Source organism: Egretta garzetta, unplaced genomic scaffold (genome assembly GCF_000687185.1).
Source record: "Egretta garzetta isolate BGI_Z169 unplaced genomic scaffold, ASM68718v1 scaffold154, whole genome shotgun sequence".
Classification (NCBI taxonomy): domain Eukaryota; kingdom Metazoa; phylum Chordata; class Aves; order Pelecaniformes; family Ardeidae; genus Egretta; species Egretta garzetta.
In genome coordinates, this window is record NW_009259600.1 from 4,486,206 (window position 1) to 4,512,295 (window position 26,090).

The 26,090-nt window shown below is 35.6% G+C and overlaps 1 protein-coding gene across 1 annotated transcript in view; it reads left to right on the forward strand.

Annotated features, from left to right (window-relative positions):
• VPS13B (vacuolar protein sorting 13 homolog B) overlaps positions 1–26,090 on the forward strand; it is a 482,902-nt gene that overhangs the window by 131,563 nt on the left and 325,249 nt on the right. The window lies entirely within an intron of this gene.

Sequence of the window (26,090 nt, forward strand, 5' to 3'; positions counted from 1 at the left end):
CTATGTCAATAGGAGTTAGTGGGAATTTTGTGTGTGTGATAACAGAACGATAAGTAAAAATATGTATCTATAAACATGCATTTTATATGTGGTGTTTATAAGGCAGAAGATAATGCTTACATCCAGTTTTTTGAAGCTTAAAATTGAAAACTAGAGGAGGGCACAGAGATCTCTAAAGCTTATACGAGAATTAGAGAGAGAGAGAGCTTCAGTTGAAATAAATAAAGAATGCATCTTTGTCCTCTGAGATTTGAAAAATGACCTGATTTTTCCACCTGCATACTCTCAAATGAGTAGTATATAGGGCAGCAAAGGATTCCTTTGTCTTTTTTGCCTTTTGTTTGATAAAACCCTCTAGTTAAACCCATGGAAATTGGTATATTAAAAATAAAGGACACATTTCCAACAGTGAGAATGGTTGCATTTAGACCAGCCTACCAAGAGAAGCATAGAAGCTTCAAAAAATTTTATGACTTAAGGAGTAACTGATTCCTCCAGTATGAGTTAGGTGTCATCAGACAAACCCAGTAGATACGAGGTTCCAAAGGATGCCAAGCAAAAGGAGTCATTTCCACATGGGAAGTAGTCACATGGTAAAATACCGTTACAAGATAATGTGGTTGCTGTTGGTTTACATTAAAGTAACAAGCAAAGAAAACAACCTCTGGATAAATACAGAGAAGAAAACAAAATGATGGAAAAGCTATTGAAACAAAGACAACCCTTCTGGTTCAGGAGTCATTTGTTCTTAGTTGGAGGATCGTCTAGGAAATGTCATTCAGACTTTCCATGATCTAGTGCTGTTCCTTAGGAATCCAGCACTGGTTCCAGGTGGGATGTTGGTCAGGGTGGACCTTTGGTTTAACTCTTACATTCTTCAGCGATGCTTCGAATACAAACTGTTTATGCGACGGAAACATTTTTGTCTTAACTGAACTGAAAATTCGGTTCTTAGTCTAAAATGACATATGGCAAATATATGTTATATAACAATTTTTTTTACGTAAAGTCGAATTATTCAGTACAAGGAAGTTTTCTCCCTCATTTCTTTCTTAACGGGTATTTCCTTCTTTTAATGCCTAATGAAATTATAAGACAGTCATTACTGACTTCTGACAATGTAGTGGCTTTTAATAGGAAACTATTATTTTCAGCAGGTGATGAGTATTTTACTTTTTGTTGTCTTGTGTAACTCACCATTGGGACAGGTGGCTGTCTTGGTTACTTGATACTGAAGATTGTCCTGCTGGATCATGTTATAGGAAGAAATTATCTCTTGTTGTCTGTCTGGCACACATGCTATATATATGTATTGATTTACATTACCAGCAATGGTTTAGATGTTTGGACTTGTTCTGAGAAAATTAAGGACGTATCCAAATGTTGTTTATACAGTTTTACTCAAAGATCTATTACTGAACCTATTAGTTCTGTCTTTTTATTCTCTCTTGCTGATTGTGTAGAGGGACTTCCTATACAGTTTCTTTATCTTTGCTGTCTTGTATTTTGCTTTCCTTCACCCTGTAAGGGCTTGTCTTAAGTTGCCTTAAGCTTCCATCTTCTTCATTTGATGTTTGACAGTCTGTTCTTTTCTCTTTTGTTGCTACCATTGAGAATCGAAAGCATATGAGCTGCTCTGAGCATCTGTGATCTGTAATTACGTACAGGGACCCTGTGGAAGAAATAAAAGTTATTAATTCTTGTCATTTATAAAAAAAAAAGTCCAAAATTTCTGAGCATTAATTAGTAATATTTTTCCCGTTAATTTATTTGCAGGGATGCTAGGTGGAAACTGTAAATCCTAAGTTTGTCAAGGCTTGTCCACACGTCTGTCTCCTCATTTCCCTGATTCCAGATCCTTACTTAGACTCTGTGCTTTAAATTTGAAACATCCTTTAGTAATGTTTGTATATATCTTATATTATGGATCTAATTCTTTTTTTTACTGTGATGGCAAATGCATAGTTGGTGTTAACACTTAAATGTATTGAATTAATGTAGTAGTGGCATTCATAGCTGCTCTTCAGAATCATTAATCTAGCACAACAGGGCCCTGATGTCTGAGGTCTCTAGGCAGTAGCTCAAAATAAACAATATTTACTTGTGCAAGGAAGGATATTAAGTGCATTACCCAGAAACAAAGCAGCAGTTTGTGTTCTTTCTTTGTAATTATATCTCATTTATAATGGATCCAAAGTTTTGCTTTGACCCCCCTCAGCCCCATGATTACAGCGTGTTTGAGCCAGATTTTTTTTTTTTAAACTATTTATTTTTTTCAGTCTAATCAAACCTCTGATGGAAGGCTTTAAGGGTTCAGGGAATAAACACATAAGACTTGCATCTAGCTCTTACAAAGACATAATCCTTTTGAAAATTGTCACCTGTTTATTCTCATATACACTCTTGAAGTGTTTTGATGCCAGATTTTGGTTGTGGGCGTTTTCGTAAGGATAAGAGGGTTTTAAAACCTCATCTGTACTGTCTTACAAAGGATGTGATTTCCTATTATTTTTAGCTGATGTAGGATCATACTACTGTGTAAAGGGGTGGTCCTCCCTTCCACTCCTGACAGCCACTTTCCCACACCTTCTAATGATCAGGCAGATATGTGAGCAGTTAGTTCAGCTTGTAGATCCAGATGGAAATTGCTCCTTTTGAGGGTTATTTTTCAGTCAGTTTAGCCATTTATCTGCCTTATAATGTGCCCTAGAGCACTAGAGGCAACTCAATGATGGCATTGCCCCAAGGAGAACACCTCAGAGATGGATGAATTTATAAATTGGTATCACGCTCTGTGGCAATCTCAAGCTTATATTTTAATGCATCAGCCTATTTTCTTTTACTTTCTGGAAGATGTGCGATCCTGCCAGTTAAGTTTACATTCTTTGTGTGTTTAATATAATTATTAATACCCACTTATTGTTTACCCTGGACTTACATAAACTGCATAGGATTATTTGTGTCTAGTCTATTAATGCTGAATTCCATACTGCCTCAATCAAAAGGATGTCAAAGTTGATGAAATTTGACCTTCTGCTACGCTGTTACACACTTGAAGCATCGTGCCAGAAATACTTTGTGCATTGCTTTTGAGAGGTAAACCAGGTAAACTTTCCTTTAATAACATCCCTACATTGAAAATTTACAAAGCAGATACCTGTAGTCAGCATGTAGGTTGGATTTATTCCCTCGATTTTGAAGTGCCGAGTAACATTTTGTAAAGCAAAGTTTTTTGGTTTTTCATAAGCTGATACTATTTGGTGCTCATTTCAGAAGTTTCACTCCTTAGCCAGTCTTATATGGTGGGATTTCTGCAGATACACTGCCATAAGAAACTCAACTGTGTTTTTTCTGTCCTTAAAGAGGGGAAAAAAATGTCAACATTGAATGTTGTCATCTTACCTAGTTTGGAGATGTAAGAGGAGAAATTTAAAGTAGGAGTTGAGAGAATAGTAATTTTTAATTATAGGAATGTATATATGAAGGTTGTTTCTGTAAAGGGATCCCGCAATTGTAAAGAGTTGTGAAGCAAGCATCTGTACAGCTGCGTGGGTATGCTCTGCAAAGAAAAATATTTGTATCCAAAACTATTCTAAGCATTAATATTATCCATGGTATAAAACCAGTTAGAATGTTTTTTGTAAGTGCTACCACACCTGGCCCGTAGATAGTTCTTGGTTAACAAGAAAAATCCTTCTTGTGGGGTATTATTGGAATAAATATGAATTTATTCTGTTTGTGATTTGGTTTTTTTGGGGGTGGTGGTGGGGTTAGTTTAGTTTGCTCTGTGTTATATGCAAATTGGTAAGATGCAGTCTCCTTGAAGTCTCTCATATTTCCTTCTAATTAAATGATTGATTTCAGTGTTTTGCTTTATTTGATACCTGTACATAAATTCTCTGTGCATCAGGCTGTGTGGCTGTATTTTGTACAGTTTCTTACCAAAGTAAGTAAATACATTACCTCATCTCTTAATCAGCAAGCTATGCCACTGATGACCCGATACTTACGGTGTAATGGTGCCGATGTTGAAGCTCAGCCAGGCTCCCGGGGACCTCTCTGTAATACGCTGCTGTAGGCAACTCTTTGGGTGTAGAGCCAAATACATTTTTCCCTTGGTTTCATTTCCACTTCCATTTCCTTTGGGATTTTTATTTCCTAAGGAAGGTTGGCCTTTACTCCAGTGGCTTGAATACGTAAATGGTCTACCTGTTTTGTGGTCACTGGGTGCAACTGGAACAAGAGCGAGTGTTTTCCTTTGTTTTCATCTTTGTTTCTTTATATTTCCCTTGAGTATGTCATGTGTTTGTATAGGTGTGGTACATTTTATACTAGCAAAATAACTGATCAGCAACACAGATGAGATTTCTTTAGGTGGCATTTTCTAAGATATTTATGATAATTATTTTTTTTTATTTTCAAATTACTCAGTTTATACAATTGCAGCAGAAATATTGTAGACTTCTTCAAATCTTTAGGGAATGTAACTGAGAATTGTCAGCTTATGTGTGGCTGAAAAGCAACTTAATGAATTGTAAAACTGCTGTATTCCCTTTTTTATAAAATAGAACAAATGCATTATCTGTAAGGAAGTTGTTGGAGTGATTCTGAATGAGTAAGTTTCTAAAACTTGCCAGCAGCCTCCATTTTTAATATTAACAACTGTCTTCTGTAAAACCAAAATTTGATCATCAGCAAGATTATTCTTAATCTTTCTTATTAAAGCATCTGGATATTTTTGGCCTTACCCTACAGTGATGACATGCTTAGCAGAGGAAATAAAAAGATACGCATTCCTTATACAAGAAATGAGAGCTCTGTCTTGTTTTCTTTTATTTTACATGTTGTGTTTCTGTGTGCCTACATCAGTATGGGCATATTTACTTCTTTAAAAGGCATTTGAATCTTAAGTATTAGGATAGCATGTCTATTTTGGCTTTGCCACCAGTCTTAGAAATCTTTACTTTTTTTTTTTTTTTAATTTGGGTTGCTGTTATGGGGTAAATTGCCTTTTACAAATCATGTTAACATCATCATCTCTGTCTTTGATTTCCTGTTGTAAATAGTTTATGCCTTTTGTATGGTCTGTCTGTTTGTGTATTGTCTCCTGTCGCAATGAAAGACTTTGGGTTGGCAAGATAACAACCCAGATCTTTCCACCTGTGAATGTATTGGCAGATGTATAGTTTCCCATGATAGGATGAAGCCTATTGAAAGTTAGTGTGTTTAATAGCAGTTGCCATTTCATATGGCTGGTCTGCACATTGCCTCTATATACTCTGTAAAAAGCTAATTAGTTAACCGTTTCTTCTGGGAATTCATTTGAAACATATGTCTGATTATTAATTATGCGTTCTGGTTGGGTGTGTTGAAAAAATTTCTTTCCTGTATTACTGACATTGTCTGAAGCCTTGGGAACTACACTGTCACATGTTGTGTAACCACTACAAGTAGCAGCTAGTGCATTGTGATGTAAATGGAGAAGCTTGACGTTAGAGTATTTTATTTATTCTATCATAATTGAACTTAAAGAGGAATTCTCCCTTGCTCTCTTACTTATATACTTGTTCTTCAAAGCATGGATGTAATTTGAAGCTTCATCATTGTGGTTTATTATCCATTTGCTGAGTAGGAGCTTCTTAGCACTGCAGAATTCATTTACATTCCATATGCGAAACTTCTGAATTTGTTGCCATAGCATAATGCACGGTTCTGAAAGAAGATGCAAGTTAAGGCTTAATTTAACATATCTTGTAGTGACTTCTCACAAGTTATCCTGTTTACCCAGAAGAGATGATAACGTTCTTCACTGTGAAGGGTTTAATAGTTGAGCTCAATTTGCCATGGTGAGAAGAACCATGGGCTTGCCTCTGAAAGTAATCATTACAAACAAGCAACAATACTGCTCTTATAGACACAGTAATTTTAGTTTTGTTCCATAAGCAATTTCCCTCAGAGTTAAGTTAATATGAGAGTTAACTTGAGTATGGATAACCCAGATAGAGACTGTAGGGAAGAATTTGATCCTCTTCAGAAATCAGCATAAAGAGAAGCAATGTTGGCAGCAATTCCTAATTAGCATTCTTGCATGGACCCCTTAGCTCTTAACTTCTGCAGTGCTAGCATATGTGGATTCAAGATATGTATATAGATTAAGTGTAGGCTTATGTTTTTGTTTGTGGGGAAAGGATCTGGTAAGAAGAAATGTTCTGTGATGTGTGTGTTTGTTTCTTTCTGGGAAGTGACTGGAGACTGTTGAGATCAAAGTCTGTCAGCAGGAGTAGTTAATGTGAGGTATGTAGAAATGCATGGTAAAGAAGATTCCATGTTGATTTTTTTTTTTTGTGTTCTGTATATGTTTATTTTCAGAGAAAGACTTATGGCTTACATTGTTAGAATATGGTATTCTAGACATGAATGCCATCTTTCCACAACTGTAGTCTGTGCTTGTGCCTATAGGATAAAATTAAGGCAAATGAAAAAATAAACATCCCTATAGTTATTTATGTTCCAATCTTTCTGTACTATACAAGGAGATGTTTTCTGAGTGTGACATGCTAAATATTGAATTAATTTCGAAAGGAATGTCTGCTTTTCATTTTTAAGATGGTACTATATTTAATGCATTCTGGACATGTGAAAATGATTATGGAAATGAGGGTATGTGATCTGAACTTCACTGCCACTTTGGTGTGCAGTGTAACTTGTGTTAAAGACCATGTTATTCAACACTTCTGCTAATAAGGACAGTTTTCTGTTAAGCACAATAATTATCTCCTTTTAGTTCTCTTCAGGAGGCTTCTGTTTTAATACATACAGAAATTATAGTCTCAGTACTGGAAGTTGCATTGGAGTTCCACTGTTAATTTTGTTTTTAAAGTTTTTATCTGTTAATTGGAAGCTCTTCTGATTTGGGGTAGTAGAAGGGCTGTTGCCATTTGCCTTTTCTCTTGCAGATTGTTTTTGATGCTATTTCATGACTCATCTCTCACATATAAATCTTCTCACTCTGCTGATGACTGTAACTAGCAAAACTGTGGCTTGATAGTCCCTGAGGAAGAACTGTAGTGGCTTCTTACAGTGACACTATGTAAAAATGACCTGAACTATTGACTGTTCCTCAGTTTACTGTTAACTAATTATGGTAATTGGAAAAGTTTATTAGTTAACATTGCTTAGTCATAAATTAACTTGTTAAAATACTGTGTGTGGAGAACTTAATTTGAAAAGTTGAAAGACTTAGGAGAATTTAGTTCTTGGCTTGAGAAAACAGCTGGTTGGACTGCTAGAAAAAAATTGATTTTCACATGTGAGCTCTGTCTTAAACTCTGAGAAAAAATATTTCATAGATTTATCAATTTAAATAGGAGAACATACAACATTGTTATATAATGGAGACTTTTAGTCCTCTTTAAGGATTTAATTTAGCTAGTTTTAACCATAGATTTATAATTAGTATATAAATACTTAAAAATGTTAGAGAAGTCAGTGGGTTTTGGAGATTAATTACCTGTTTGGTTCTTCAAGACTAAAGAATAGTAGAGGACAAATACTGTTCTATTTTGGTAAATAAGCTACTTCATTGCTTTGTTGAAGAAATTGTACATGAACACTGGAGTTAAATATTTAAAAATCTACTGCACCAAAATATCTGCCAGGAGATTTTTTTCTGTCAAACTGTGTAAAGAAAGCATTACATTAAATCCACATTTCATGGGTATATTATGGAAGGAAACTACTTATCAATGCACATCTTATACAAGTAGGTAATATGCAAATACTTTATCCTGTTTTCCTCACAGTAATCTTTTCCCCAGATCTTTGAATAAAGAACATAAAGTTAGAATTTCATTTTTATGTGGAAACAAAAAGAACCTGCAGTTTATTTATTGAATTATTTTGCCTTAAATAGTATTATAAAATACAAAACAGTGGTAGTCACTTACTGATTTAATTACCAGTAGATGTAAGAGATACAATTTACTACAGAAAGAAGTAAAATCTCAAAGATGAAGCAGTTGTGTAGTTTCCAAGCAAGTAATACAGGACACATTTAAAAAACATAAGAAATGGTTTAATTTAATTAACTGTGGTCTAATATGTTGTGCATCCCACTCTTGGTAAACCACAGCGGCATTTACTGGCTATTGCTTCAAAGCACTACTGTTTTTCATCCCTTTTCATTGGCCAAATGTGTCATAAGAGCATTAACTAAAGTCTGGAAAACAGTTCTCATGTATTTTGCTTTAATGATAAATCTAACATATAGTGCACTTGCTGATATAATCAAGTGAATGGAATTTCCAAAATCTTGACTTAATGTCTTTTAAGTATGAAGCAATAATGTTTTTATGAAGTAGCTTTTAAATGGCTTTTGTTGAAGTGGAGAGCAGCTGGATTAGAAGGGTCTGTTTCTAACTGCAATCAGCAATGATCATAGTATCATATTACAGTCACCCTATAAAATAGCTTGTATTTTAAGAAAAATGGGAAAAAAGTGGAGGTAGGAACGGAGAGAGAAGTAAGCATGGTCTGTGTGATGCCCAAAGGGCTCTGGAATTGCTTGCAGTTTGATAATGTTGCTTCAGCTGTGTAGTTCTTAATATAGGAAGTTCTTTATCAATTTAGGTTTTATCAGGTTTTAAAATATGGTGGAGATAGTCAATATGTATTTCTCAAGCATTTTAAGATGTTGGGTGTTTTTTTAATTGTAATGTTTACCAGGATAAGGTTTAACTAGAATAAAGACCAAAATTGCAGAACTTTTTGCAGTTCTTCCCTCTGTTTCTCTGTACTACAAAATCTTTTTTACTACTTTCGCATTTGTATTGATTTGTATAAATGGAATGTATCTCTGCATATCCCAGCTTGGGTTTGTCCCTTTTTCAGTTGGTAGGCTCTTTGAAAAGGATAGTATTTTCTTTTGTTTCTTACAGAACGTTAAATATGTTAGTGATGGTGTGTTCTAAAATTTAAGTCACTGCTGGGACTCAGACTTTAATTTAGGAAACCATTGCATCCTTCCAGTAATTGTTTATGGATTCTCTTCTTTAATATGTTGTATCAATGGATTAACTTAACTACAAGCCATTTGTGTTGTTTCAGCAATAGCTTGTAGTTCTCCCCAGTAGGCAAGATTTATATACTTCACTAGATTATCGAGGTCTGCTGGCTTAACATTGTGCAGGAATGTCTCAAATGTTAGGCCTCAATGAATGTATAAAAATTTTGGAGACATAAAACATAAAATGTTCTTATTCAGCAGTGCTCTTGTTCATCAATATTCTTGAGTAGTTCCCAGGTGGGAGTCTTATATACTTTAACTTTTATTAATTTGATTAAAAAAAAAAGGCATGCTATCTGTAGCAGAAAATGTAGAAGTTCAGCAATGTCTTTATTCTCCTAGATTTCTTGATTTGATTTATTCCAGAAGGTTTTCCTACAATCTTAGGCGGGATCTGATTAAGGTATACATAATACAACTGTGCCTAAAATCCCAGCCAGCTAAGGCAGACAAATTGTTAAATTTGAGTTTTAAATGAACAGTGTAGATGACTTGCTTGTGAAGAAATTCTGAATAGTTTGGCTTGTGTAGGCAAAAGAATGTCCTCATCCCTGCCATCTAGCTGTATAGATACATCCATCATCATCAGAATGAGAACTGCGTTTCCCCATCAACTCAAATAAGTTAATTTTTCTTCCTGGAGAGGACCTTTTGTTGAAAGCAATTCTCTTGCATGAGCTTTCTAGACAGAGAAGAGGGTCTATGGCTTGATTTAATTGTATTGTTCCTCAGGATATGGGAATGGGCTACGGGAAACTTGCATCCTGATGTTCCTAGGTGGGGTATTTTTTGCCTTAATTGGAAAGGGTTGTCTCAGCTCAGGCCAGATTCAGATCCATACCTATGACAAGGCCAAGGCAAGTTCCATATTTAGTCTGCTCAGGGAAGTAGGTCTGGGTGTTGTGCTGGCTTCCATAGGGCTTCCCCTTTTGTGGAGCCCTACTACTGTGAGAGTGTTCAGGGCGCTCCTTTCTTGTCTTCTGTCTCTTACTAGGATATTCCACCCTCCATCCCCAGTAATGGACACTTGAGTACCCCACGTTTGTAGTACCAAAATATGATGATCCTTTTAGTAGAACATGTGATTGGGTCCATCATTTTCATAGGTGATAATGAAGCTTTGCTTCTGGAAAGGCTGAATCTGAGAGACTTAACAGCAATGGGGCTGATGTATAACACAGCAATTATTGTGGCGTTCAGTTAGTCCCAAAGATTGTCCTGTAACAGCAAGGTTACAATTATTTCTGTGTACAGGTAGAAAACTTCTTTTACATTTACATATATAACAGCAACACTGTAATAGTTCTGTGCTAATTGTGTAGTGATTTGTATAATATTAATAAAATTATTATAAAACGTGAATCCTCCCCTATCTAATGAATAAATGCCCCTGTAAGACCTTGTATTTCTCTAGTAAGAAATTAATGCCCAGAAGTTGGATGTTTTTCTCGAGGTCACACAGGAAATACCTGCCAAAACCATGATTAGAATGCAAGTTTCTGACTGATCATCTATTGTATCACTATAACACCCAGGGAAAACCAATGCCCCTCACCCTTCTCCTCACTCTCTCTTTCCCCCTAATTTCTGTTCTCTTATAGCTGACTGCATAGTATAGTATTAATGCTTATGACCGCTAAGTGATCTTCTAAAATTTTTTGTAGCTTTCACAGAAACACTTTCTTAAGGATTTCCTGAAAAATTCAGATTTTTTTTTCCAAGAGGTATAGTAGTTTGGAAAGGCAGTTTTACTTTACAGACGTCACCTTATTTTGCTCTATAATATTGTAATCATCTTATTTTTCAAGTTATTTTTCAAGAAATATCTTTCAGGTTTTTTTCTGAAGTAGGGTATACTGATTTCTCAGGAGGTCTTACATGATGGTAGATCATTTTAATAAAAAATTATTTTTTTTTCTTTTGAATATGGCTTGTTCATCAGTGGTATAATATGCCATTAAATCTTGATAATTTGCCTCAAATGGTCAGTCTGTTCTGCCCTATTCCATTTATTCTTGTATCTTTGATATGGAATCTGTCTTCACTTTACAAGAAAAGAATAATTCCATGGTTAAAGCTTTATACATGTTTTCTTTTGTAGGCTGTAGATCCAAGATGGGTGCAAAATATCCCTGAAATTACAGATTTTCTGTTTTGATTCAGAAAGATAGAGTTGTTTGCATAAAAGGAATAATTAACTTTTCCATTTCAATTTTTCCTATATTCTACATATAATTTTTTTTTCTTTTGAAGTGTTTATTAATTTGTTACGACATATTTTAGTGGCTCTCATACTGAGTATGGCTGAGTATTGTTCATCTCTTTGTCTCTGGTGCCATGTGTGCCTTTTCAGCATTTTTTACAACCTGTTGGGCTTAAAAGAACAGCTACCTTTATACCACTTGAGGAAATCACTATGTGATTGTTAGTTACCTATCAGTAATTCTAATGATTAGATCTTACGTTACCATAATGTTAACATAACCTTTATGTACGTTACTGAGCCACCAATAGTGATATTCTTCGTGGATGAATGTCATTAGGTCATGTTTAAGAAAGTGACCTTTAGGAAGCCCCTTCTCTTCTTTCTTGAAATTATGCAATTAACTTAATGAAGAAGGGGCAGTTGGGATTGGATTCCTGCTCACAGTGTTCCCAGGTGCTGCCAAGTACTGCTGTATGCGAGGAAAAATATGGTAACGTTCTCAGTGCCGGTCAATGTCCGCCCTACTGATGTGTTGAATTGACATCTTCCTCTCAGTACATGAAATCTGAAAGAGCTATTATGAGTGTGTAAATATGTCATCTTCAGAAAAGAGAGCTATGGGTAAGATCTGGTAAATTTTTGTGATTCTAAACAAACACCAAACAGAAACAAGCACATGTGCCTGCATTTTATCTGAACATAGTTTAATGGATGAAATGCATCTGGGATTTGTCCTGAAAGCATTCATATTTTGTCATCTTTTCTGAGGCAATTTTTAAATCCTAAAATATATGCCGCACGCTGAACATTCTGGATAAATAGGTGGCAAATTGTTTTTAGTTTTCTTATTGATCCATTTTATTCTCGCTTTTGACATATGAATATTCTTAAAGGAAACTTGCATAAAATTAGGCTTACTGCCTTTTCTGGTTGATTAAAATATTTTTAACATCTGTATGACCACCATGAAATTCTGTGGATGCTGGTGTCTTCCAAACAGTTTTGAGAGTGAGTAATTTTTTTTTTTAAATATCTATTTTAAACAACCAAGTAAGTTAATTACAGTAAAGTGTTTATTCTGCACTTCTCTTTATCATGTGTTTTTAGGAATTCACCTGTGAACTGCGCAGTTAGAGCAAAAACCATAGAGATAGAAAAATGCTGTGTAGTTATAGTAAATGTGACAAAGTATAATATATAACTAGTAAGAAACTTTATGATATACTAACTATAATTGATTCCAGTGATTTGTCTGTTAAAGCCAATACAAATAATTGTAACATCTGTCAAAAACCAACCACGAGCATGAAAACCTTTTAACATTTTGCACTTAATAAACTATTTTATACATAAACTACCTTATTGTTTATATTAAAAACTAAAAAATATTCAGTCTGTTCCAGCCATTCTAACAAAAACTTTAATAAGTAGACATTGCATAAAAATGACACAATCCAGCAGTTATTTGGTAAGGCCAGCATAATCATAAATTTACCATCCATGCTTTTCCAAAAATACTAACCCATATTGTTCTCCCTGGACCTGTTGCAGGGATGACTAATCCAGCTGCTGAGGTCTCCCTTTATGTGTTTGATGGAACACTTGGCTTGCTAGACTACAGCTGTGTGTTTATGTGCAGTGCACACCTGCAGAGGCCTGACAAATAGCTGTAGTATGCAGAGTATACAAAATTACCCTGGCAGTGCTGCAAATAAGGAAGTTTCTGTTTTGAAGTCCATATGTGTGTGAGCTTGAGATGCCAGCTGGGGTATTTATGTTGCATTGCACAGATGTAAAACTGCCAACTGATTTTATACCAAATAAAGGCTAATCTTTTTATACATACTTGGTGTCAGAGTTATGAAGTGGTACATAAGAATGTTCTCACGACTTAGCTCTTTTAAAATAAAAGCTGACATTAAAAATGCTCGAACTCACAATATGCAGAGAGGGTAAGGATAAAAACGTACTGTATTTACTTAGATATCTGCTATAGCACAGTATCTTAAGGGTCTTATTATTAGTGATGTATAGTTATTAGCTGCACATAATCAGGATTTGATGTATTGTATGCATATGCACTATACTATATATCCTTTTTTCCAGGAGGTCACTTCAGCTCTGTGTTGAATCCAGTTTATGGGTTCTGAAATGTGAAAGCCCAATTTATATAGCTACTTAACTTGAAAGCTTTGCTTTCCTATTTTCAAATGTGTTTAAGCACAGTGATATTTTTTTCATCAAATATAAAACATATTTTGAAAATAGTTATCATTGTGAGTAGACCTTGTTTGTGAAAATACTTTTAAAGGTATTACTTGCCTTCAGATACTTATGAAATTAAAATGGAAGCGCTAATTTCATTTGCTAAAACTAACAAATAGCACAGATATGTCTTGTTTGATCATTTTAGTCAGTACCTTGACTTTTAGTATGAACCAGTGGCAAAGACAACAAGGTGAAATGAATAGTTTATGTTTTGATGGTTCACTGCATATATGTAAACACTTCATACTTAATCCTTTTTAAAAGCATAAAAGGAGGGCTTGGGGGGGAGGGGGTTAACGCACAGATGTGAAAGAGGACAGTTTCTGTGCTTCTGACTACATGCTTTGGAAGTTCCTTAAGCACTTAGTTACAGGTTTAGGCTTAACACACTTTCCCCTCAATTATCCTTTTTTTTTTTCCTCATTACTGTGTCAAGGAATTTTAGTGCTGTTTTTAATTTGATGTTTATTCTGGGCTACTAAAACATTTGAAGAGGTGTAGAGTTCTGCTTTGGCTTACTCTGTCACAATGTATTCTTGAAACAAATTTATGCTAAATGTGTTAGAACAAAGAAAATGGGAGCGTTGGAGTATATCACTGTAGAATGTGTCCCAAAGGACTTGGGAATGTATTTTGCTAAATGCAATGTACAGCTTAGAAATGATGAGCCATCACACACAGCTCTCCAGCCTCGTGGAGCTTTTTTTAAACCAGAAGAATTTTATACATACACACATCTGCATGCACACACTCACCCTGAGATAGCAGTCTTGGGCTTCCTGAGCTTAAAATTAACGTCTGCTAATAACCCCCTGGAAGCTCAAACATTTTCCAGATTCACAAGGTTCGGAAATAGAATTTCTTGATTACTGAAATTTTAGAGCAGAAATTTCAGGTGTTAATATTAGTTAGCTGAAGAGGTAATGAAGTACTACAAGTGGAAGGAAGAGTTGAGCTGTACCCCCATAATACTGCAAAGGCATGTCCTCTTGGCTATCATAAAAGAGTAAGTGTGCCTGTGAGATGCTCGTACTACCATTAACTGCTGAGAACTAGTCTATATAGCAGAGAAGGCTGGGAAACAGCACAGAATGCCAAAGCTGAGTGAGAAATGGAAACACTTCAAAAGAAGTTACTTCTGCTAGATGAGTATAGGAAGTCTTAATTGTTGTTATATCCTCTATTTAGGAAGTATATTTAAGACCAAAAGAGCAGAGTTCTGTTGGTGTGTGAGGAAATATGTTGCAAAGATGGTTTAGTTTTTTTGTGTCAGGGCCAGCTCTCTTATAGAAGGATACCACTTCAAACAGATTGCCGCCACTGCAGGTTGCAAACATACAATTGAAGGCTTCTAGTTCTCAGCTCATGCACAGATGTCTTTCAATAAGTTTAGCCAGTAATTTCTTCAAATTGCTCAGTTTATCAGCAGCACATGTCATCAATCCTGGAGTGGTTGCTCAAGTCAAGCTACAGAATCTTAGCTTACAGACACAGCTGCAAACAGGTGAACAGGCAGAAAGTAATTTGTGCAGCTTGGTGGCTGTCAGACAAAAGACAGACAATCTGTGTTTAAAACAGATTGCAGGCCTTCCATGAGCCAGACAAAAGGGATTTCTACAACTGCAAATAATTCCAAGGTTAACATATTTTCCTTTCTGCCATTAGGTGATTTGTTAAAATTGGAAACAATGAGCATTATAAATCTACACCGAAACTAGAGATAAGATGAAAGAGAAAAACAGATCGCTAAATAAGTTTACATCCTTCTGTTGAAAAGCATACAACTGGCATTCATATAGGCTTCCTTTTCATAAACTAAGCTGAGCTATAATAACTTTAAGGACATTTGGTACATATTTGAAATTATGGTAAGGATGCCTAATTGGTGAAAGAAACAACATTGTGAAAAAAAATAAGTTCATAGTAATGTTCCTCTGTATTAAAAAGTTTTGGGTTTTTTTTCCTTTTCAAATTCTCCTTTGGATATTATTCTAAGATACTCTGAAGATTTATCAGGATTTCATTTTAACTTTGAAGTCCTCTACTTCCTCAGATATTTTAATATTGGGTAAATTCAGCAAGATTTACTGTACTAAGTATATAGGAGTTAAAATTTGTAACAAACAAACTTACTGTAGTGCTAACCTAATTACAGGAAGTTAGAAAACATGTACTCCCCGAATCACAGATATTACTTCTTCAAATGTGTGACTGTAGGGTATCTATTCCTTCCACTTCTCATGGGCTCTGTAAACTTGCCTTGACCTCAAAACTTCTGCAGCATTCCATGAGGTACTAATCAAGCTAATGTAATATAGCCCGTCTTGCTGTTTAGTTCAGTGACTAAGTACTTAACATGCAATAATTTTGACGGGTAATTCTATGCTTAGTTTAAGCTTCCTGGCACATTTATTTTCCATGTTATCTAAAACTTGTCAACCTAGAGATATGTGGATGGAAGAAGATACAAGGAGTAACCGTCTACTTTAAGGTAGCATCTGGTTTTGTGAAGATACAGTCCTGTGCATAGAGGATAAATCAGTCTGCTAAGGACGCTTTGAAATATATTGAAATCAATGCGTTTTCTGGGCGTAATATAGTAATACATATGACAATGAATTCATGAATACAATTGTATAATTTGGGTTAATCATGCAAAAGTATTTACAAAAATTATTTAAATTGTCCCATCAAAATTCACTGGTTTTTAAATGAAAAACAGGACCTTAATTAAAAATAGTATGTTCTTTTTGTTATGTGGTCATGCCTATATTACATAATCGAGTCCAATATGAATGTCATAATTGAAGAACGCTATTGTTAGGCTATTGCAAGTTTTGATTTTTATCAACATACAGTGCTAAATAATTAAATTTCTCAGCTATAAAAGTAGTATGTCACAATCATGTGCATTAATAAGCTATAGTATGGTATTACCCTTTTTCATGCTTCTTTTGCCAGAAATTAATCATGCTAGTAGAGATTTTTCTATTCTTTGGCCAGGGAGTATTATATATTGGCTTCTTTTTTTATAATGTGGACAGCACACGTATTGTTTGTTGGTTGTGCTGGGTATATGCTGTAGAGTGTAGCCTGACATTGTTATGGCATTAGCATGTATGGGCTTCATGCATTCACTGTGAAGGTGAGATCACCATCTTTAAAGGATGGTTTTAATTTGAGTTGGTGAATCAAGTGGATACTGTATTTAAGGAGGGGAAAAAAGTGTACTCATGCAGGTTGCTGTCTACAGTCCAAATTGCTGATCAGAGAGTCTTTATACACATCGGTAATGTGCTGTGCAATATAAGCTGAAATATATTCCACAAGGGAGGAAAACGGAATAGGTTACATACGCTGTTCCTAAGTGCAATGAATATAAAACTCCATTACTCACTTTAAGCAGGTGCTTTTTATATGAGGCTTTAAAGAAATATAAAACTGCTGGTGAAATGATTGGTTTGTACAGACACGACTTAACTTCCAGTACTTTGACCAGATAAAGAGGCTAAAAATATTTCTACAAACATTTCTATAATGATTTCAAGGATTAAAGGTTAATATCCTCCTGGTGTAAGAAACTGCCATTCCAGACACTAAATGTACTGTTTCTCTTTAAGTCCTCAGTAGTTGTGTAGAATATTTGAAAGAAAATATAAACGTAAACTTAAAAACACAATGCTGTAAGTTTAATATCCTAAACAATGTATATTTAAATTTCTGGGAGGAGCACAGTGGTATCATAAAGAAATGCAGTGTGATATAGAAAACTGTGATTGAGTAAGAATGATACTCTAGTTAGAAACCAAACTCAGCTGTAAAGAAAGTGAAATCTTGTCATCTATGTGCATGGAAAACTACATATGAAGGGGTAGCCTCAGATCCTTCTGTTCTTTAAAGCAGCATATACTGTCTGAGAAGGAAAATCATGGGGAGACTGTTCAGGGCAATACTGACATACTGCATTTTAATCTTTTTCCATGTAATCTCTATCATGTTTTACTTACCCACTCGGTCTGAATTACTGCCTTTCTCCCATTTCCTCCTCCTTTACAGTTGGTGTCCCCAGCAGCAACCTCTCTGTCTGTCTTTCAACCACACGACTGCTGGCTTTCTTCGCCTCCCAACTGAAAGATGTTCATGTTCTCTTTTGCTTCTTCTACTATCCCCAGCAACCCAGGAAATCAAACTGTTAATGGTTACACCTGAGATATTAGTTCTTTATTATTTTTGATAATATTGTTACTGAACACATCTGCCCTTCCTTTCAATGTTTATAAACTTTTGTGGTTTCCTTACTTCTTAAAGAATTACTGTGTCCATCCTCTAGAATCCTCAATTTGTTGACCTGTTTACTGGTCCATAACTGTTCTGTCCTATACGCAATTACCTCAAATTGAGCTTGTGAGAGGTTTCAGTCACTAGATATTCTGTCTGACAGCGAGCAGGTGACCAGGTGTCACACAGGGTACACATGGGAAGCTCACAACCATGTGTAGGTCCAGGTGAGATCTGGCGTTTTTTGTCTTGCATAGTAGATATCTTACATAGCACTTCAGTGTTTGCATCTGCTCTGGAGAATGAGGCTTTTTAAGGGCAAAGGAATACAAACTCATAGGAAACCAGGCTTTACTAGTTTCATAGTTGCCAAATAGCTTATTTAAATAGTTATTTCAGTAGAAATGAGCTCCCCAGTTGAAACCGAAGGTGATAAGATCTGAGATGAGCTCTAGTTCCTCTAAGATTTTGTTCTTTCATCCTAAATTTTGCTGTCCTAGAAAGCTGTAGATGTCTCTCTTCTCTAGTTGCTACATACCTTTTTACTAGAAGAAGAGTTGTAAAATGCTGGCTTTATTCCAGAGCTCAAGATATATTGCAACCTGTGCTTAGTGCATTTGAAGATAAGGCATTTGAATTGGTACTGGGTTGAACTTGACCTAGACTTAATAGAAACTCAGGATAGAAAATGCAGTTCAGGGTTTTTTTGTGATCATATTAGCATATATTAATGAGAAAAAGTGTTTTAATATACTTTACATGGTGACATTTTGTATGAACTATCGAACTTATCCTCAGATACAGCAAAACTACTGTATTTGAAAGGAATAGAAGGCTTATACGACTAAGATGGAAGCAACCCATTGCAAGTACATGCTTCTAACCAAAGGGTGCATTACTAAGGGTGGAATCTGTATGCACTTTCCTCTGTCCATCTGTCTGTCATTTTCAGGATCTTGCTTCAAGTACTTTATTGTGAAAGTTTCCCAGTTTCTCAAATAGTTGTTATTTATCTGTATCCTGGAAGCATTTGCATTCATGTCATTTTTAGCATTTGTCTGCTGACAATGTATAAATATGAGGATTGGTAGGACATGCTTTCTGAGAGTTAGAAATTCGGCTTCTGACAGGTTTTTTTGCATTTTCTTGGAAGGCAAAAGTTATTTTAATGCATTAACTTGGGCTTCTACCATTTCTCTCAAATGATACAGCAGTATCTGAAATGCAGCTGTTGAATTGTGCAGAAAGGAAAATCAATCCTTTTCTTCTTTCTGAATCACTGTTTACAACAGCAGGAACAGTGCCACTAAAGCCACTTTAATCCTGTGTCCTCACCAGTGTCATGTTACCAAATCTAAAATAATAGCTTCAATTAGGTATGTGATGACTAAATAGCTTGTATGTTAGCAATAACAAGTTGCACAAAACTACACTTTTCACAGCGAGGCTTTAGAGCTATTTGCGATACTAAATATGTTCAAAGATGGAAGGCAGTGTTCCTTCTCTAAATGTTGGCTATTTGGACCAAAAGGAGCAGCAGTCAGACTATGCATGGATTGCGTTTCTGTATCTTACACTGAGAATGTTTCAGGATTGTCCTTGTCCTTCTAATAGGTTATGGTACTAAGTGTATGAATGTTTGCTGGCCAGCCTTTGTACAGTGGGTAAAAGGAGTTCTGAAACATTTCCCAGCTCTGTTGTATTTTCAGAAAGGTTTTTTGTCAGTGGTAGCTGTTTAGCTCTTCCATAAGCATTCAAAATTAAAGCTTTATTTTACCTGACTGGTAAAACAGATCATCAATAAAGAATTATTCAAAGGTGCTTCTGACCTAGAATGTCTTAAACATATTCCAAATGTTCTGTGATTTTTTTCAATATTGTTTTTCAGACTTTGAATCACAGGTTTCCTATTTGACTCTCCATTTGAAGCAAGATTTTAGACAAATCAAGAAGTTTGTGGTTGAAGGCAGATGGGGACCTGTATATGAAGGCCATTGTGTGGAGTCTTAAAACAGGAATGTAACAACAGGGATTTCCCAAATTTAAGTGACTCTCACTGTAGGTGAAATGCTGCTGTTTTAGCAAGCTCGGAAATTTTTTGCAGTATGTAAATCTCCATTACTAAATGATGGTCCTATGTCTGTTTTACTGTTTAGGAAACATAGAAGCCTTAATTAGTTTATAGGCAGTTTAAGGATTGAAGTGGTTAGTGACAGAGTTTTTAATGTTAATCTCCAAGGTGAAGACCAGCGTATGACTGGCTGTGTGCTTGGCCCTGAAATCTGTCTGTGAAAATACTGGAAGTACTATGTGAGGAGAATCATTTTTATGTTGTGTGTGCATACATGTGGTTTTTGCAGCTTATGTTCTGATGAAGAGAATGGTAAATACTTACATCGATAAATACTTTGTCATTGTTCCCCAAGAAGAAAGCAGCTTGACCTTCTCTAGAGAAAATTTCAGTCTGTCAGTAACTGCTTTCATCCTTCCATGCATTTACTTTTCCTTTGAATACCACAGTTGAAGAAAAAATGAAAGCAGAGCTATTTTTTAGGACAGGTTTCTTTTAGGCGTGGAACGGTGGTGCAAGCAGCTGAAGGCAGTAGAAAGTCTGTCCAGTTCATCATACATTAGAAGCAAGACAAGTCTATCTTACTCCTGGTTTTATTGCCCTGTTAAGTCTTGGGATTGGGTGGGGATGAAACAATAATTTCTTAGAATATTGATATGTAGACTGAAAACTAGTTGACACAGTTACAAGAAAATAATTATGATAATCAGAATAGCAGTAGTAATGCAAAATTAAGTTGAGGTAGAAAAAAAAAAATAGACCCATCTCTTAACACCTCCTTAAAATAAGCTGCCTGAACTACTGTTTTGAGGAAGAAAGAAAATAGTAGCCTGTGAGCGTATCCATTAGGGATCCAAAACAAGGTCTGCAGACTATGGTGACAGATTAAAAATGTGGAATTGTGAACACAGTAAAGATGTTTGGGGAACTTTGTCACAAAAATTCAGTTTTACTACAGAAAAACTTGAGGAAGTATTTATAAGCTGGCTTCCACATTTTAGAAAATCTCTCTTTTTTTTCTATTTTTCCAATTTAAAAACCAAACAAAAAAAGGAAGAAAAAAGCCCAAGCACAAATCTGCAGTGTGTTCTCTTCAGGTGTTGTGTGCGAGGAAGCACAATGATCGAAAGAGATGTTGACAGTCCTACGCTGCTGCTGTTTTACTGCAATGAAGAACGTGAAAGCTCATGCTCCCACAGTGCTTTGAATGTGAGAAGTAGGACTGATGCCAGCTAGAGCTGGTCTTTGTGGCTTCTATTATGTTCGTAATGCAAGGAGGAAGGAATTAAATTTGGTTTAGCTTCAAGTTCCTCAGAAGTGCCATCTCTCTAACCACATTCAGTACTGACTTTCAGAAGTTCTCACTGAGGGCACTGCTTAAGCAGGGACTGAACACAAATTAGTATCTCTCATGAAAGAAATGAGGTTTTTCTTATGCTTTGGTTTACTAGCTTTTCTGTGTTAGTCATGTAAAACTTATATATATGTTTCTGTGAAAATAATTGGACTTTTTTTTTCTTCATTCCAATAAGACTTAGGCCTAAATGCTATTTCACTTGGTTAATAGCTCCTTGCTTTTATTCATGGATTGATCTTTTTACTGAGTTTGAAATCATTTTGACATGTATGTGACAGTCTTTTACTATATCATGTTGCCAAACCATAGTTTATTGGTACTTAATGCTTTAAATATTGAAATTTTTCCTTCTGAGGCCGTAACCTAAATATGGGGAGAATTCATGTGGAGCTGCTTCTAGAACTTTTAGTCATGCCTTATTCATTTCCTATTTCATATTTCGCAGTTCTCTCTTTTATGATCTTTCTAAAGAATTATTTATTATATTTAAGGGATTTGGCGGCACACAGTCCTGACTCTTGTCCTCAGAATCAGTAACATACCTCTTTTGCTGTTTTCCTGTCTTTTCTATTGATTGGTTTAGATTTTGTCTCTTGATTTTTCATCAACCATTGCAAATTCACCTTATTACAAATGGATTGGTAAAAGATGTATAGGCCATTGGTAAAATCATTAATTAGGTAACTTTTTTTAACAGGTCTTGAATTAAATGATTGCTCAGCTTTAATAGGCTTGTTAGCAGAAATCCTGGGCTGATCTATGAAGATACAATTGTGACCTGCCTTTAGCTATCTGATTCCTTCCTGCTTGCACGTAGAATGTCACTGAAAGCAGGGACTTGGGGCAAGCTGCGTACTTGGGTTATGTATGTGGAGAAGACCAAAGCTATGACCAGAAAAGTTGGGGGGACAATGTAAATGCCCGTTCAAGTGTGGGAGAACGTTCCTCAATGGTGTGATACTTCTGTGTGTGTTTCTAGAACAGAATGGCTTTTCAGGCTTGGAGATAAAATGAGTTAGTGTGCACAAGGTGTACATTGTCAAGACATAGTAGACTTTAAGTTAGAAAACTTTTCTGCCTATTTTTTGGATTCTGCAGTATGGAAAGAACAGCTCTTTAGGTCTTTGGTGATGTGTTATATTCTTTATGTGATAGTCTGATTTAACTAAAACAGATTATGTTTGATCACAGAGTATAAACATGGTTACATATTGGGAAGGAAACACTTGATTTGTTTCCTGCAAATAGTTCTGTGATGGGCAGGATGTGTCCAGTACAAAAGTCACACAACTAGAAAATTGTCATTTTTATTTGGAAGCAGCCATAAGTTATATGTGGTGGAGACAGGTATATGTGTATTTCTATCTCCATAAAGTCTTTGATTACCATGTTCCTCATGAAAATAATAAATTAACTGAAGAAAATGTGAGGTGTACTGAAAACCAGACATGGTTTCTCTGTTCTCCAATTTTGACTATGCTGAGCAACAAACTCAAGTAAGTCACAGTGCTGCTTTTGAAAATAAGATTCCAGAAGAACGAGTACAGCACAAATTCTACTTTGTTGTCTTGCACCTTGGAAATAAGCCTTTCTCATGCTTCATTTGCAGGACTGTGAACTTGGATAATGTTGCTGTTGGCAATTTTGTTTCCCTGGTTCCTCTTTGAATTCACGCTCAATGTCTTAATTAAAATCTTTTGGAGTGCTTGTCTCCATGCTAAATTTGAGTTAGTATTTGGAGGCATGGATCATTTCTTATCTTATCATTTAACATCATCCTGCTCAATTAATCCCTTAAGAAGACACTACTAAAAAGTTTATAAACATTGAAGGGAGGAAGGAAGCCCCAGTCTTTGCTTGCTTAAACTTTTTTCTTTTTGCTGAATTAGATATTTAAGGAATATTTTAGTTATGTGTACAATTGTTAAGACTTTGATTTTACAATGATATTATTATTATGATGAAAGAGATAATAAGGAAGAATTTTGGGAAGAACTAAAGTTATAGGGATGGAAACTACGGATAGTCGGAGGCATATGTAGGAAACAAGGCTTCTTTCTTCTCTATAGAGCAACTTGCCAGTTTGACAAGTTCATGAGGGATGGTTCATAATTTCTAAAAAATTTCAGACTGAAGAAAATGTGCTGTTTCCCTGTATTATACCTATTCATTATAAGTGGTTCACTGAAAATCTCTAAACTTTCTGTGCTTTGAAGAAGAGGTTTATAACTGATCAAGGGGAATCACTTTAGGTTCAGGTGATTTTTGTCTTCATGATGAAAGTCTAGTTAGGTTTCCTAAATTCCTTATTCCTTATTGTAAGCTCTGTATAGGATTGTGATATTTAATAAATGAGTTTTCTGAGTATCCCTCAGTCCAGAGCTGTGAAACCTGAGCAGAACTAATTTTTTTTTTTTTTTGCAACTTCTTGATTACTGTCATGTGCTGTGGTTATCAGGTGTTAAAACTGAGAGCAGGAGGATGTTGCCATTTGATGTCAAAGCAACACAGAAAAAGTGGGACATGATTATGCTATGCTTTCCTAATACTTTTCTATTGTCTTTTCAAATAGTTGAAAACAACTGAGAATGTATTCATCCTGTCCATCTAACAGGTGTTCCAGAAAGAAATGTTATTACTGCTATCAGTTACTTCTTGATATGCATTAAAATATAATTGTTAATTTGATGATCATATATTGAGGGTTTGTGGGTTTCTTCAAGGCCAAGCCATTCAGCTCTCTCAGCTTCCCATCACGATCCCCGACTGCTGGCTGGATGAAAAGCAGTGCTCTGGGTAGTTTGAGATATGTTTTGCTGACTGTCATGCATAGGCTGACTGGTCAGGTAACAGGACAAATATCCCATTTTCATCAAGATTGTATGAAGTAAATATCTTTGATAATGCTGCCATATCTTGCTGAAATTCCACAAGTCTAGAAGTTATTTGGTGAGGGAACAGGAGTGAACAGAAACAAATAGGGAGCATGCTCATGTAAAACTTAGTTCCTTGTTTTTAAACCTGATATGTGTGTAACTAACATGGAAAGTTTTAGTCTTAATGCAGAGAGGTTGTCCAGGGTAATGCATCTAAAAGTGGACTCTGTGATGGAAAATATTTAGTTTTAAAAGTATTTACTCTTCCATAGTGAAGTGAGAGAAATGTATCGGACATCACACCTTGTATTTTGAGGCATAAAAGAGTTGCTGAAAGATGGAAACAGCAAGAAGCTACCAGTTTTGAGAAGACTTGAAAGATGGGCTTCAAATTATGAACTCAAATTTGTTTTGCTTTGAGTGAAATCTTGGCTACTACTAACAGTATTTTATAATCTTTGCTTTGGAATAGGCAGAAGACAGGGAAAAACATAAGTTTTTTTGGTTTTAACATTTTTTTTTCCTCCCCAACAAAGTGGCCTCTATTTGCACAAGTTTATAGGAAGTATGAGGAGGCAGAGCCAAGACTAGGAAATGCCTGCAGATACCCTGTCTGCTTTTGACAAATTCATGTGTTGCATCTGATACCACACCTTAGATCAAAGGGGATTTTCAGCTTTAGAAGAGGCTTACCCCGGGTGAGACTGGGAATGAGGGTGTATTCACGAGACTGAAACTGGTAGCTGATCTTTCAGACTGAGAACTGATGGGGTGTTGTAGTGGCAGGCACACAAATGGGCTGCAGCGAGCATTCTTTGAGCCTGAAGCCTTCCTGAATCACAAATGAGGAAAAGGCTGGGCATACCTCAAACACAGAAGACAGGTTAAATTTTGATAAGGAAGTATGTGTAGAATGTGGAACCTACTTTCACATGGCAGTGTGTTTTACTAAATGCCACATGTCCCTTTGTATGCTGCTTTTCTCTTCTTACCTTGGAAAGTACTTTTTATTCAGAAATTATTTTAATATCTTACCAGAACAAAACTTAAATATATGTCAAGAAGTCTGCTTACCAAATGATTTTATATGCACCAAATACACTTCAGTGATTAGGAACTGGAAAAGGCACAGTGAATGAAGTACAATTACCCGGTTTAATCCAAAATCTTCTGTTTCCTATGATTTCTTAGGAATTTTTCCTTACTAGTTAATATATGTTAAATGTTGTTCTTTGGGTTAAGTCTTTGAGAGATTATGCAAAAAACTGAGTTCATTCAGTAGAGAACATATTCAGTTTCTTTAATGTGTGTAACTATCTTGAAATACATAACAAAATGCTTCTAACTTTTTTACCTGATATTCCATAATACTTTCCTTCCATAATTATGGATTTTGGAACAAATTCTGTGTTACATATGCGAGGAAACAGTTCCATAATTATACGAATGTTTGCATAATTAACAAGCTGCTTGCCAATTTTAGCTGACAAATTCCAAGTCACTTTTGCAAGAGGGGGGAAAAACCCCATAAAACCGGTAACTTCTGTTAGTTTTTCCTTTCATACTTCTTACAGGTGTTGACACTATTTATTTCTAATTTGCAAATAAATTTGTATTTTTGTGTATTTTGGTGGGGGTTGGTTTGTTTGTTTGTTTTGGGGGGTGTTGGTTTTTTTTTTTTGGTGGTTTTTTTTTTTTTTTTTTTTTTTTCTCCTGATGGCCAGTGCAGTACAGAATAGGAGAGCTGGCTTTTTCCACCCGTGCTCTGGGGCTGTTTTGGGGGCTGCCCTTGAGCTTTGCCAACATATCTCAGTCCTGACTTGTAAGATCTCCTGCTGCTGCTGCCACGGTTCTAGGCAGCTCTTCAGAAGTGACTGCCAATAGCACCGATTTCTTCCAACTGGTGTGGTAGTTTTCTGGTGTGCACGAATAGGGGCTGAGGAAAGACCACCAAAACTTCTTTCCACTTG